The following is a 15,909-nucleotide window of genomic DNA, read 5'->3' as shown; positions in this document are numbered from 1 at the left end:
GTCCAGCAATTTTGTGAGGATATGGTGCTCGTGAATCATTGTTAGGACGGAATTTTGACCACAGATTGTGTTGTTCATTTCCCAAGGGAAAAGATAATATAGAAATACTGCTCAGATCTATTTTAAAATTAAGCTTGGAATTTTGAGAAAAATTCAAGGAAACATACAAAGATCTTTTTCACTAATTTTAGATCTATCTTAGACACTTTATGGTTATATAGCAGAATAACTTATCAAGTAGCTTTGACAAGAGGAGTGTAGTATTGATTATTTGTTTTAGTTGAAATATTCTAACTGGGATAAAGTAATCAGTGCCTATAAATAAACTAATATGTTTGTATTTCTATGCAACATGGGAGCAGACTTCATATGTTTCTTTATAATATATATGACTGTGTGTTTTAATCTGTCTGACAGTGTTTTTATACATTTTCAGCAATGTTGTAACTTTAGAATTCTTCTAAGAAATTCACTCCCCATACTACTGCAGTTTGTACTGTGTATCCTGTCTTATGCATGGGATTCCACTGTCCCCTCAGTGAGGAATTTCCTCTCCTATTGAGTTAGTAGCAGAGTTAAAGGATCTGTGATTTCTAGGCCTTCGCTCTCCATGTGTTTGCAGTTGGCTGCCAATCAGGATTTTGCCTTTCTTGAGATTTCATTTTTCAATGAGAATTTTTGAAAATAACTATTAGTATGTTTCACCGGTCTCCCTAGAAACTTGATGTGTTTGTGCTTTTCAGTTTTCAAATTATGAAAATTGTATATGCACACTTGTTTTTAAGTAGTCCTTTTTCACTAGATATGTGTTTACCTCTTTATAGTTAAAATATTTTTTTCTCAATGAATGAATCGGTGTGCATGTTTCAAAATATAGCTATACTTTTTCGAAAAATAAGGCCATACTATATGTATTCTGCAGCTCAGTTTATTCACTCAGGTGTATATCATAGACGTCCTCCCACTCCAGACTCACGCGGTCCTTTTAGATAGTGTAGAGGGGTCTCCTGATGTGCAGGTTTGGTCTCTTGTTTAAGGACAACTTTGGTGGGAGTGTACTGTGGACAAGGCCTTGGGCCATGCTGAAACGCCGGCCCCTTAGTGCCCACAGCTCGCCTTCATTTACGGCATCATTGTCTTGATGGTGGACACTTAAGTTTTCTCCAATTTCCACTGTCAGGAAGGATGTTTGACTGGCATCCTTCTTGTACAAACATTCCTGTGATCTTGTATAAGTATTCCTTTAGTTAAGGATTCTGAAAATTTAGTCCGTGGATGTGACAATTACATACATCACAGGCTCCTTTCAAGTGACTCAAGAAATTCCTTCTACAGTGGGGAATGAAAAGATGTAGAATTACTTATGTAACCAATTCTTTATTGCTGGATATAATTTCACTCCAGCTTTTCTTCCCACCATTGTATACAGTGCTGTGTAAATGCTCTAATGAGTACATCTTTTTGAACTGATTTTTTTCTATACAAAACGATTCTTAAAAGTGGAGTTGAGTCTGTGTGTACACACGTTTTTCAGAGTTTACATATCCATTGACACGTCATCCTCCAAAAAGATCTCTCACAGTTTTTTCTCCCACAGATGGACACTAGCTAGAATATCTTTGAAAAATATTTGGCAATATGATGATCCAAAGTGCTTTTTCATTGTTTTAGTTTGCATTTGATGACCAGTGAAGTGTTGAGCATTTTTCACTCATTAGCCATCTGATTTTCAAAAAGTGAATGATCCCTTTTATCCTTTGCACACATTTAAGTGAGGGAGCTTCTTGTTGCTTTGTGACAGCTCTTTATATGTTATCAACATTAACACCTTGTCTTCATCAACATGTATCACAGAGCTTATTCTTGTCGTTTCTTGCCTTTCATTTTGTTCAGTAGGTTTATTTTTGTTTTGGCCCAAAATAAACTAAAGATAGTAAATGTCTTCTTTTTGGTTTTATCCTTGATATTATTCTTAGAAATATGTTCTTATAATGGTATAAATCTCCCCTGTAGGTTTTTTTAGTCTCTAAGATGGAGATGATAGTAGTACTTGTCATACTGAGGAGAAGTTGAATTAATATGAGCAAATGGTTGTATTTGCTGTTATTAGTACTTTCTGAAATTTACATCACTATCTGTAATTTTTCTTGTGGTCATTATGGCAGGAATAGAATTTGTTTTTTCCAGGTGATTCCCTGATCGTCCCAGGACTATTATTGAATTTATACTATGCTCTTTGATTTGAAATCCCACCTGTAAAAAATACTTATGTGTACTACAGTCTCTTTTTGAGCTCATGGTTTATTTCTGTCAATCTTACTTTCTTACTCCAGTTCTATATCTTACATATTGTAAAAATTTATTTAATATCTGACAGTGTGATTTCTTTTGATTCTTTCTTCCATCCCTAATTTTCTTGGCTAGTATTATAACTTTATTATTCCTGAAGAATTCTAAAATACTTTTTTCAAGTAAAAAAAAAGGATAAGGGTTATCATAGGATATTTTAGTAAGTTTTGAGTTATCTTTAGGAGAACGTACATCTTTACAAAACTGCTTTCCTCCATAAAATATGTTGATGTCTCTAAATTCACACCTCTTACTTTACCCCGCAGTACAGTTCTCTACTTTCTCCATGTACAACATGGACATTGTTTTTGCGTTTATTCCAGATTATTGTTGATGTTTTTGTTAATTTTGTAAGTGAGAATTTTTTGCTATTATATTTTGTAACTGTTAAACTGACACCTAGGAAGGCAGAATCCGTTTGTAAATACTCACTTTGTAACTTGTACTTTAAAATTGCAAATATTAAGCAATTGTTACAGAATCCTTTCTTTTCTGTTTTTAAAAATTTGTTTCCAAGATTCTCAAAATGGTCATAGCTAAGTAGTATAGGCGGGGAGACAGATGGAGCGAGGTAGTGGGGCTCATGTACAAACTGTGAGCAGTTTTATGGCTGCCTTTTCACTGGAAAAGCCACAGAAGATCCCAGGTCAGACCAGGGGTGGTTTTGTATGCACTTGAAAGCCAGCTTTCCTGCATGTATGGTGATGCCTGGTGGGCGAGGCTGGTAGATGATCAAGGTCGAATGGAGGTTATTGGCTACAAAATGTGCTGTGTCTGAGAACTGGAGACCATCGCCATGGGAAATGCTTGGTGCCGGGAACAATGCAGGGAGCTGGGGAGCCTGTGTGTTAAGGATTTTCGAAACCTGGGAGTGGGAATTTCAGACTCTGCATTCAGATCTGAGTTTGAATTCATCCTCTTTATTTTACTGGTCCTCTGACTTTTGTCCAGTTATATACCCTCTTTCAATTCCTGTTTTCTTGTCTCAGAAAATAGGAGAATTACGGCCTGCTGCTAGAGCGTTTGATCAGGGTAAATAATTTATGTCTATATTATGCCACTTACAGTCACAATCTCAGTGAGAAATGGGCTGCCGCCTCTTCTCCTGCAAGTTAGTGCTTGACAAGTCATGGGGGAAAGCCAGTCCCTAATTTGTGTGTGATGCAAGTAGGAACAAAATTAACGTCTTGCCTTTCCCTAGCAATATTCTTACTCCTTTGCTTCATTTACCTCTTTCCTGTTTTCCTTTCCCCGTTCCCCTCCTCCACGAAAAGAGAATGAGACTCCCAGAACACTAGATTCAAATTACTTTAAATGTTGGCTCATCCCCATGAAATGACAGTGACATTAAAAAAAACCTCTACACATCCCAGACTTGATTGTATTTGATTTACACACACACACACACACACACACACACAATCAGGCTACCTCCCACTTGCAGAGGGAGAAGGACTACTTTTTCTGAGTTTTCATTCACTGAGCGTGAGGACAAAGTCTCTTACGCAGACATTCACCAGGCTTCGTGCATGGTATTTTTAATTGGATTTCTGCTTTGTGGCCATAGATATAGTCTCCTAATAGAAGAGAGAAAGTGGAGACATAGAGATTCTGGTGAGATATTGGTGTCATCATGTTTGAGTTGGAAAGGACTTAAGAGAGCATGGAGTCGTAACTATTTATGGGTGAGTATCCATGATGGTGTAACTTTGACAAGAACTTGGGTCTTCTGCCATTGTGTCCACGCGGTTGAAGAGGCAACTGGGCAGGGGATGGCAGGGTTCCTTCTTGTTTGAGTTCCTGGGTCATGCTACTTTCTATTGCTCAGCTGCCTTTAGTTTATGTCCATGAGACCTCTCATGGGAAGGTCACTCTGTCCTGATAGAATGAGTTTCTTATCAACAAAAAGCTCTGGACCCACTCATATTTCCGAGTTTTCTGCTGACCTGCTGACACTTTAAATAAATGAGACGTAAGAAACTACTGAATGTAAAACCCTTATTGTTATCATTTGCCCTCGAGTTCCATAGGAATGAGGTGCTGTCTTAGGCTGTCTAAAGCTAGATCTGAACAAAGATAGGGTGATAGGCTGTGCTGCTGGACCTCTCCAGTCAAAGGGTTTTCCACCTTAGTTTTTAGAATCAGGCAGATGAGCTCAAATCTTGCCTTTACCAGTTATTATCTTTGTGACGTGGGGGAGGAACTCTTCTTTTTTGTGTCCAATTTTCTTTATCTGTAAATAAGTTCAGTATGTATTTTAAGGTTTCTGGTTTAGAATTGAATGAGCTAATTCCCTCATTTATACCTAAAATAGTGATCGTGTGGTTCTATGCTGGTGCTTTGATAGTTAATTACTAAGGGACTCGGCAGTGAGAATGGGGGTGGGGGACCCCTGGATAATAGAGCTTATATTCCAGAATATGCTTGTAAAAGACTGGATGTGCAGTGGATTTTTAGTAAATATCAACTCCTTTCCTAATCTGCATTGATTGTGTATCTATCTTTATACTAATATATGAACAATTTTTATTGTAATTTAAATCTTATTAGTATTTAAATATGTAGCTATAAAAATATGTGAAATAAAATGATTTGTCTTTTATTTTCTTTTCAATAAGCAACAAAATAAAATAGAAAAAAAATAGTTTTGAATGAGTAGAAATAATTTTATTTCCGTGGAATCAATTCCGTATAATAGGTTTTTTGGTCGTGTTGTTAAACAGCATGTAAAATTGATAGGGTGTGACATACTGGAAATGAGGAAACAATGGAGACATACTACCTCCAATGCAGTCATTTTGTTACCAAGTCCAAACTCGTTCTGCTTGCTGCATGACAGGCCAATAAATCAGGAGATGAGATGTTGGAGTTAGGAATAGTGACTTTATTTGAAAAGCTGGCAGACCCAGAAGATGGCATACTGATATCCAGGAGAACTCTCTTCCCCAAGTCAGAATTCAGTCTCCTTTTATAGTAAAAAGCGGCGGGGGTGTGGTCGGTTGTTGCAAACTTCTTGCTGTACGAATTGTTTGTCCTTGAAATCCTTTGTTCTTGCAGCTGTCCATGTGGGTCAAATCATGGTGTCCCCGTAAAACCTCTAAAAAAAAAATAGGTTATACCCTATTTTGCAACTTGCCATCTCTACGTAAGTGTAGAAGAGCTAACATCCTTAAAGATCAGAGCCCGGAGAATAGGCTCTCCTGGATATTTCAGGCTAAAGGCAACTATCTTTTACAAAAGGTTCAGAGATAGCAAGTCTGAACCTAGAAAACAGGGTACAGGTCTAAAGCCAAACGAACATATCTAACATGGAGTCAAATTTGTTCTTTTGTATTGCAACTTCTTTTTCCACCTCATAAATAATTTTAGTAAGAAACATGAGCATTTTTTTATTTTTGCTTCTTAATAAAGGACTAAAACTACACTTAATGAGCAGGGATGCTGTGCGTGCTTTGGGGTCACAGCAAACTCTTGTTGGGGGTGCTCGACCCTGCAACATGTCTGATGCCCCGTGAGTGTTGGTGAGGGTCCCCCTAGCCAGGGGCTCTCTTCAGGAACCAGCATATGGGCATTGACCTCTGGAGACCTCTTTTTCAGCTGCAGGAAATTTTTTCAGATACTGTGATGGAAAAATCACTCCAGCTGGGGATAATCAGGGAAAAAAGGAAGAGGAAAAGGGCTGGGAGTAGAGTAGATGAGACGGACAGAAGATCAGGGAGCCTGGGGGCCTGGGAGCTGGGCCTCGGGAGAGAGAGGAGCAGAGGTGGGGAGGAGCCCGGCTCCGGAACCAGCTCCTGCACCTGTCCCCGCACCCAAACCACACAGCTATTAATTGGGCCCAAAACTCTCTCCCGGTCTGGATGTCACCCTGGGCAGAACCTTGAGAATCGAAGGTAAGGGGTGAGTAGCACTCACCTAGGGGGTCACTGAGGACTTTGGTCAAGTCCACAGTGCCTTTTCTAGTCATGTGCCTTCACCGGTTCTTTATCTCAGCATCTGAGAAGCAGGAACAAGGAACTCATGGAGAGATCTAGGAAGACATCTGACTGTGTTAAGAGACGACAGTCACAGCGACACGGGGAGTGAAGACACTTGCAGCAAAGTAAAATAACTTCACAACTGTTGCATCACAGCTGCAGGTGTGAGAGAGCCTAAGCCTGTCTCAGAGTGCAGGGGACAAGACGAAAGGAATGGTAAAATTAACACTGGCAATTGAAATTTTGTTTAATAGCCTGCTACTGTTAATTGTATCACTTGAATGTATGCAGGTGTATTTCAATGAGCATTTATATGTTCACACAACCACACCAGCCCCTCTTGCTCCCATCGGAGATGGGATTTCTCAAACACAGTGCCCCTCCTGCTTGGGTGGGCCAGTCTGCAGGCCCTCGCCTGGTGCCAGGCTGCTACAGGGCACTGAGTCCCCGAGGCACGGCCTGGGAGACATGACATCTCTGCTGTTGAATGGGGGCCTCCTTTTCCCCCTGAAGTGCAAGAATGCCGGTGAGTCAGTTAGAAGCATGCATCCAAGCCGTCCTACCGTGTCATCACCATCTTGAAGCGGTGACAGAATCTTTTGGATTTCTCCAGAATGTGGTTTACAATCACCTTCGTCAAGTGAGTGTGTGTCCCCTTACAAGTAGAGGAATTACTGCCGTTTCCCTGGAAAATACTCACCACTAGTCCATCTGATTTTTCTGTGCTAGGATTCAGTATGGCATGCTAAAAATTCTTCAGTCAGATCTTGAAACCCTGATGAAGAGGATTATTTATTTCATTTCTTTATATGATAGAATTTTACTTTCAAAATTCAGAGTTTTCGGTTCTTGGAGGAATTTTTTCGGGGGTTGGAGAAACAACTTTTCTCTTACCATGTTTGTGACCTGTTGCTATATGCCTCTCACCTGTCTTCCGTCACTTGTGAGGCTGTTCCATTTGTGACCCTGTCCGGGATGTTCATGTTATAAAGTTTGTAAAAGTACAGTCCCTTTACTTGGAAGATATTCCACAAATACTACCTAAACCTTGGTGTGGTTTTAAGAAGACAGAATCATTAGAACATGTCCTTGCAGGTTGCTAGTGCAAAATCCTCAAATCAATAGTCTAGCTCAACATCTAAAATCTTTCTAATCTACCTTGGATTTGTATGGGTAAGTGAAGCAGTTTGCTAAGAACTCAAAACCAGGTTTTGAATACAGGCAGGTGTAGCTCAGCAGGTCCTCCCAAGCTGATGCTCTGCCAGAGGGTGGGTCTGAGGGAAGAGGGCGTGTCCTGCCCTCCCTGAGCTGACAGTTTCATAGCAAAGACCTTCACCAGGTGAAGAAATTGGAGTTTCTTCTAAGAAGAGTGGGTTTGGAAAGACTCCAAAAAGCGCGGGAGTGACACAACCCCATTTGTCTCAAGTAGGGGAGAGTGGCTGTGGGGCCACTTGGGAGACTCGTGAGTCCAGGTGGGCAGTGTTGGTGGCTTCCACTTGAGCGGTGGGATGGTCAGTGGGTAAAAGCGAACAGATTGAAGGCATGTTTCGATGGTAAAAAGGAAAGAAAGAATGCTGTCTCTGAAGGTAGGATGGAGTAAACCCAGGTTTCTGTGTGGATTAATGAGGTAAATGATGGTCCTGCTGTGCTCTGAGGAGGGAAAGCTGCAGAGGGATTTCTGGGGGAAAACTGATGAGTTCAGCTGTGGGTAAAGTGAAAGGTTGTTAGATGTGTGGTCTGGGAGCTCTGGTGAGAGCCAGTAGTGAGTAGGGGGAGGGGAGAGAGACCTTCAAATCATTTTGTCTTGTGAACATACAAATAAGGATGAGTAATGACACACTTAACACTTCTATATTTTGGATTAAAACCCAGTAACATTTTGCTATATTGACTGCAGAGGTTCTTAATTATTTTTTAATAGTAATAAAATAAATAGAAACAAAATAGTGGAGTTAATGAAAATCTTAGAGTTGATGTGTGTCCTTGTATTTATTTTGATACCTCATCTGTTTATAACCATAATCTACAAAAAGTTAGCTTGCTTATCATAAGGGTTAAACAGAGGGAAGTGACACACAGTGTTCGGGGTTGAAGCTGATCTTCTTGGGCAAATTATGTAGGCTCTCTGTGCCTTAGTTGCATCTTCTGTGACTGCCCCCGACCCCCTCATCACAGCTGATTTCCTAGACTAGATGTTGGGAGGGAGGCTGCTGAAGGGAGTAAGAATAGGTAACTGCTAGGGATACTGAAGAGAGAGACAAAAACAGATTAAAGCCGATAAACTGAGTACAAATACCCTCAAAAAAGAAAAAATCCTGCAGTGCTTTGAGCCACTTATCGTTAGGGAAACAAAATCACGTGGACGCAAAGCTCTTGAGCATGTGAATATTGTGGGTGGAAGGGTGTCATCAGAAAAATGTTGAGAAAAGGACTTTTGGTTTCCCTTGACGTTTCCAGTAAGGATGGGGAGCAGAAGCGAAAACCCCCGGTTCACAGTAGAAGGTGCTGTTTTTTGCAAAACTGACCAAAGTTTGGAGACCAGTCATCAGCGGTGCTGGCAAATGAAGAGGCTTCTGGATTGGGTGGGGCACTTGCTGTGACTTCCAGGTGACCTGCTGGCTGGGGGCTGTGAGGCGGGCAGTAGGTTTACAGCGTGGCCCGGGCATAATCCCTGGGTCTGAGGCTGCTGGTCTGATTAGCAGACCTGGGCACCCGCAGTCCTAATGGGGCAGCTCGGGATGTGGCGTGGGACACCTGCCTTACTGAGGGCGAGAAGAGGGCTTCCCTGAGGGGGTGTTCCTGCGGAGAGTGGAAACGTCCTCCTGCAGGGGAGGAAGAGCCTCTGAGCAGGGGACAGGATGCACAGGCAAGACCAGCCTGAGCACAGAGGATTTGGGAAGCCGGAAGTCATACAGTGGCCCGAGCAGCCTTCTTCCTGCCAGACTGGAGGAAAAAGGTGCCGAAAAATCAGGCTAGGATCAGACACTGTGGTGGATTATGAGTAACAGGGAAGGACTGGTCAGGCAGGCAGGAGAGAAATCTGTGGGCCTCCCAGCTGTGGAATCACGCCAGAGGGAGGAGCAGAGTTATAGACTTTGCCACTTATTAGCTGTGTGACTTTGAGCAATATCACTGTCACCCCACATCTCTCTATATATATCTTCATTTGTAAAGTGACAGAGTGACAAGCTCATGTCATCAGAAGGCTTAGTTTAGCTCTGATCCTTTTGTCTAGTCCTGTCAGTGCTGCCCTGCAAGGTTCTGCTTCGGCTGCTCTTACCCTGAGATGGGAGGGCGTAGAGGGACACTATAGCACCCGAGGGCAGGGGGGGTGCTTTAAAAATGGACATGTAACCGCCTGCAGCTGCAGACCTGCAGTCTGTTTTGTTGACGATCGTGGAGAGGACTTTGGAGGCCTTAGCATCGTCTTAAGACTTGTTTTCCCTTGGGGACCGGATTTGACTTTGCAGATTAATGTTGAAGATTTGGGCTTCTGGCAAAGCTGTTTTCAGAAATGAGTATATACGTAACATATAGTATAAAATAAAATGTTTTTATTTAATGTGTGGGACTTTGCAGCTGTTGGAGCAGTTCTGTTGGCCTGGTCTCCACGGAGGACACTAGGGGTCAGCAGAGCGTGCGGGAGGGCAGGCAGGCTGCAGTGTTTCTACGGGGGTTCTCCGGAGCAGGGCGCTCTGTTGAGTTGACTCTTCTCTGAGTTTGGTTGCCAACTGAGCAGACAGCAAATTAATGAGTTCTGGTGAGATCGTACAATGACAGGAAGAAAGAGGAAACCGTAGTTTTTCTATACTAGAACACGCGTTTGGTTCTTGATTCAGTGCGTTCCATTACAGAATTGATGAGTTGTGTCTATTCTGGGACTTCATTGAAATAATCTTTCAGACTAAAATTTAATAGTTATGTTTTATTTGTCGGGAGTGCTCGAGCCTGGAAGGAAGCCCCTCAGATCACTCTGGGGGAATGCTCCAAGAGGTATGGGAGGAGCTAGGATAAATAGTAGCTTTACAACAAAGACCAGGTACTTGGAACAATAAAAGATTGCTTGTTATCTAAAGAAAGCCAGATATCTCAAGTTCAAGTATTTAGTGCTTTTCTATGTATGGGCTAAAGCAAACATATGGGTCATTGAATTCCTTCCTTTGGCAAGCACCTAGCTGTCTAGGGACATTATCCTGTCCTTCCTTATTCTGAATCCACTCAGAGGGCACCACTGTGAGTTGCTGAGAGGCTGGGCTGCAGGCGTGTCCTCGCTGCGGGTTGACAGCAGCCGCTGATGACTTGGTTTCAGCATTCTTTGTTTACTGACATTGTTGTAGTACTTTCATTCACATTGTAGTATTTTCATTCACAGTACTCCCCCTTTTTCCTAAATTCAACCAATATTTTGAGAGACATTTCATGACGAATTTTGTCCCACGGTGCTAGGATGACTCATTCCTACTTCAGGTGAAGAATTTTCTGAGCTGCCATTCAAGGTGTTAGGTTTTTTATCAGGCCCTGTTGATACTAAAAGTTCTCTGGATCGCCTGTCTTACTAGTCTGTTCTGATCCAGGAAATGTTTACCGTTCGTTGCTAATTCCCATACCTAGAATCACACTATTACAGTTATTTTATGCAGGGTTATAAATTTTATGTATTTCTTCAAGATGTTTAGCCATCATCAATCTTGTAGGCCTAGTTACACATTGGGAAATGTAACAGACAACAATTTTGTAAAATAGACAGGTTATAAGTAATAAAGCTAGTAACGTTAATGAAGTCATGAGTAAGAATTTAATATTCGAGAAGCTATATTTTTGGGATAAAATTTTGCTTGTATTTCTGATTGAGTTCGAGTGATCTTATGAGAAATTTCATATTTATGGTCAGGGTCAGAGCAGATATTAATTGGCCAGATGAGGTCTCTCACCTTGTCAGATCAACAGTTGCCTAAATATAACTATAATTTCTTTTTAAATAACGTTTCTGAGGGCTACCTAGTTGGAGCGCTGGAGTAAGGAAACCCACCAAGGTAACACAGAAGTACTATACATAGGTAATTTACCATAAACTTAACAATTGGAGTAGTTCATAATCAAACTTAGGAGAAATTGTCAAAGTAATTGTTATACAAGCTTGGTCTGGTGTCTTGGGTCAGCTCTCTACCTCAAATCTCGTCTCCTAGTGATCCTGGCCTGGTAGCTTTTTCTCTATTTGGGCATTGTTTTAAGGTGAGCAGTGCTCTATAGCCCAGTGCACTGCAGGGGCTGTTTCTGATAGGAAATGAATCGAAAGTCCGTTTCCTTCAGCTTTGGTGTGTATGGTATAGTTAAGAGTACCTGAAAAAGTGTCCTTCCGTTCAGGTTGGAGACAGTTCTTTAAGTCATGCCTGTTCCAGTGTGTATAATCCCCTGGCTGCAGGTCATGGGGCATTGGAACTTAACCCAAAGATAGATTACTGAGCTTCAGAAACAAACCTAGTGTATCCTTTTCATAATTCAGTTAAACTGTACAGCAATGTGACATAACAACAAGGAATGATTTGGGAAGTGTCTTAGTAAATGTAGACCTCGATTAACAGAACTAGAATTTAATATCCACTAAAATGAAGTCTTTTTTTTCTCTCTAAAGTTACACTCATTTTTCTCAAATACAGCTAAATCAAGATTAATTTCTTTACATGTAAATTCTGATTATTTGATCATATAGGGTTTTTTAAATTGGCTGTGTTGGAAGTTTTAATACGGTGTCTCAGGGTAGAATGTTAATAAGATTTGCTAAGGCCAGGAAAGCCACGTCAAGGGCTTGTCATGGATTTCTGCCTTACAGATTTAGGTAATTTCTTTTCTCTTTAAAATCCTTAAAATACCTTGAGATTACTATATCTGTTAGGAGATGATCTTCCTCATTTTTCTCATAGAGCCACTGGGGACCTAAGAGTTTTTAGTCTCTTGAGCGATCATATAGAGAGAAAAGGTAACTGTTTCAAGTCTGCTTACATAGGTATAATTTATCAAATTTCTGTGATTCATAACTAGCCTAAGAGGAAGAGTTTCTTTATGAATGGGAAACAGGTTAAAACCAGTAACATTTCAAACAAAATCAAAAATTGTAACCATATCCATCAGCTTACTCAGTCCCACATAACTAATCATTTTAATCAGAGTTTTCATTACACATTAAAAATTTCTTACCCTGTTTAGTTCAGTGCTATAGTTTGAAATTTATTAGAAATCAGTAAATCTCCATGAAGAGCAAGCATTTTCAAAATCATCAGAAGAAAACAATTAACTGTCTATATATGACAGAATATTTAAAAGCATGGTTAAACACCATTACACAATAATCTATAAAGAAACCTACTCACTATACCCAGAATTATCACTTTTAACATTTCAGATATACCAGAATTTTAGGGAGTCCATATAATTTCTACAGTATCTATATTAATAATATTTTCTCATTCAATATAACCTTAGAAGACTTATGATTCATTTGACAATACCATGATATTTAACATGGCAAATGAAACTTACTAGTTCAAAATCTCTCCTTGGGATGTTTCAGGGGCCCTCTGTAGCATCCCATACTTAACTGGAGATTAAAAGAACTTTAAGTAAAAATTGATACTTGGGGATCTTTTTAAAGATTTCAGAACACTTTTTCAGATAAACATATAGATCACTGTAAAGTAGTACTTATTCATTAACAAGAAAATACGTCAAAGGTAAAGGCAGAAGAGATCAGCTAAGAAGTTTTACAATCTGTTACTGAAGGTGGACTAACATTTTAAGAAAAGTTTTTCCTCTTAACAGAGAGAAAACCAAATCTATTCTTGTACCAGCTTACTTCTAAGATTCATTTACTTTGCCCAATTTGATTCTAAACTTAGCCAATTCTAACCATGTACAAAACTCTTTCCTCAGGTTTCCTCTTCCACAAGCCTTCCACAGATTTCTATACTCATATTAGTGTGTCCCTTATTTTCTCTTCCATTCAGAAGTAACCAGCTTCAGGAGAAATTCACTATGTTTCATTAACAAAATATAATTCCATTCTTATGTCTTCCTTTACACATTTATATTACTTTGGTAGGATACTGAGATCATTCCCTTACTAATAGAGACTATTTCAGGGTGGCACCAACCATTTATTAATATTTCTAAACACCTTTAGTTTCACTGTAAGAGGAAGTTAAATGTTAAGTAATTCATCTTTCAATCTTATTTTATCTGAAAATGGCATAGCTATTTAATAAAATCCTATCATTTAACTTAATTTAGCACAAATCTAGAATTTAAAGATACCAAACATTTACAGATTATCTTAAGCATACATTTTAAAGATATATTTTAAAAATTTACCCAAAACTCTCATCTCATTTGCATTTAATTTCCTTAAAATTTTACCACATCACATTACTGTTATTTTTTTTTTTGACAAATCTGCAACAGATATAACAGGATCTTATTTGTCTTTCATTAAACCTAGGTACAGTAAAGTTATTATACTTAATATTGATGACTTTAAAGATGTCTATATTAATTAGAACGTACTTAAACTAAACAATATCAAATATTACCTTAATATTGAATATTTTCCATTTCACATAACGCTGAAAGTGAATTTGTTCAGTTTTTATTTTAAAAATACTTAATTTTTAAGCTCTTATTTTTTACATCAATTAAGCAGAGCTCTTTGACGTTGATTTTTCTTTTTTAACAGTAGAAATATCTCACATCTATAATGTGTACGCAGGCTTATAAACAGACAAAAGCAAGAGATCTCATAGCTTAACTTTAAAACTTACTTATAAGATAGGTATAATAATAGATGGAGTAAGCTGAATTTGCTGGCTCAAATCACTAAGGCTTACTATTTATGAAATAGACAGTTAAGATTGCTTGACAAATTCTGAAGGACCCGTCAGAGTTCTGAGTTCTAAAATGCCAAAAATTTCTTGGCCTTATGTTCTATTTCATTGAGCTAATGAATTAGGCTCTGTCCTAGGTCACTGTTTGCTGTATTTACATTTCTGATCGGCAAGACAACGACACACTCTTCCAGTTCCCCAGAAAACTGCTCTGTCACCCAGACCCAATTTTATGTCCTTAATTGGCATGTTTTTACCAATGAGAAGAGCTGTAAACAAAGAATTCCATGTTTTAAAACTTTAAGGTTTACTTTATCATGTCTTCCAAAGCTTGCATAAGGCATTTAGTAAGGTCTCTTTTCCTTGAGTTATTAGTTAAACCCAGGGTAAAACTTTTATTATGTTTTTTATTAGCCACTGAATATTAGATTTCAGTTTTACATTATATTGAACGGCTCATGTAACTCTACTGGTTTCCTTTACTTTGTTCAATTAATATTTTCTGAGGGACAAATATGTGCCCAGCCTTATAATACCAAGAAGGGGAAGCGTTTTTCCATTGAAATATATCTATCCCACAACATAATTAAGCAAAAGGTTTATATAAAGACCATTTAAATATACCAATTTTACAAACTTTTATCTCAATTTTATTAAATCTTATACCTTTAATTTTTATATTTATTAGGTTTAATCAATAATTCTTATTTCTAGGAGGAGTGCCAGAAGCCTTTTTTTTTTTTTTTGTGCATTGTATCTAATTTTATAGAACAGTCTCTAGGATGCCCAAGTTTCAGCCAAAGAGCTTAGGCCCTTCTCAATTTTTAATTTGATTAATTGGTCTGTTAGCCCAATCATTGTTCAAGTATTTCAGTCTATATATACATATATTTTAAACTGTGGTAAATAAAACGGACTTGCTTGAACTTTAATGTTGGGGGGCAGTAGGTGATCTCTTTGTCCCTTTTTTTTTTTAACTTTAAGTAGTGTAGTATCAAAACTTTGTATCTAAATCCAAAAATATTCAATTTATTTACCTCATTCAAAATAACTATATAAAAATATTTATCCATTTGGGATAAGCCCTGTTTTTTTTTTCTCAAAATTTTTACGATCCTTTTTCCAGTTATTCAAACTAATTAGCATTAATTATTCTAAGTTTTTATTAGCATCTCTAGAACCATTTATCGGAAAGGAAAAACATAAATGTAGCTTTTCAAACCAGGTTTATTTTTTTAACTAAGTTCTTAGGTTAAACATTAGATATAATTTTCTACCTTTAAACTTGATTTTAATAGGTACCAATAAAACAGCTGTTTATAATGAGATCTCTTTCAACTTTCACAAATTTAAAAGTTTTTCCAAATTAAAGGATCCATTATATGGCCATCAATTTATGTATATATTATTTATATATATGTATATATATAAATAAATAAATATGTTTATATATATATTTTTCTATATATATATAATATATATATGTAGTGATTGTTTTTAAATCAGTTGAAGAGGCCCTTCCAGATGAGAGTGGGGGTGTTGCCTAAATAAATTTCAAAGATTTACTCTCCAAAAGCTAAAGGCCTTTGTGGTCCAGGCTGATGCAACAAAGTTTAAGATGGTAAAATATCTGAATATTGGTACAAAGAATTGCTTAGAATCCAATTTATTTGCGTGGCCACCATTTGTACAAAATACTTCTACCTTTT

The sequence above is a fragment of the Vicugna pacos genome, chromosome 1 (genome assembly GCF_048564905.1).
Source record: "Vicugna pacos chromosome 1, VicPac4, whole genome shotgun sequence".
In the NCBI taxonomy this organism is placed as follows: Eukaryota; Metazoa; Chordata; class Mammalia; order Artiodactyla; family Camelidae; genus Vicugna; species Vicugna pacos.
This window is presented reverse-complemented; position numbering follows the sequence as displayed.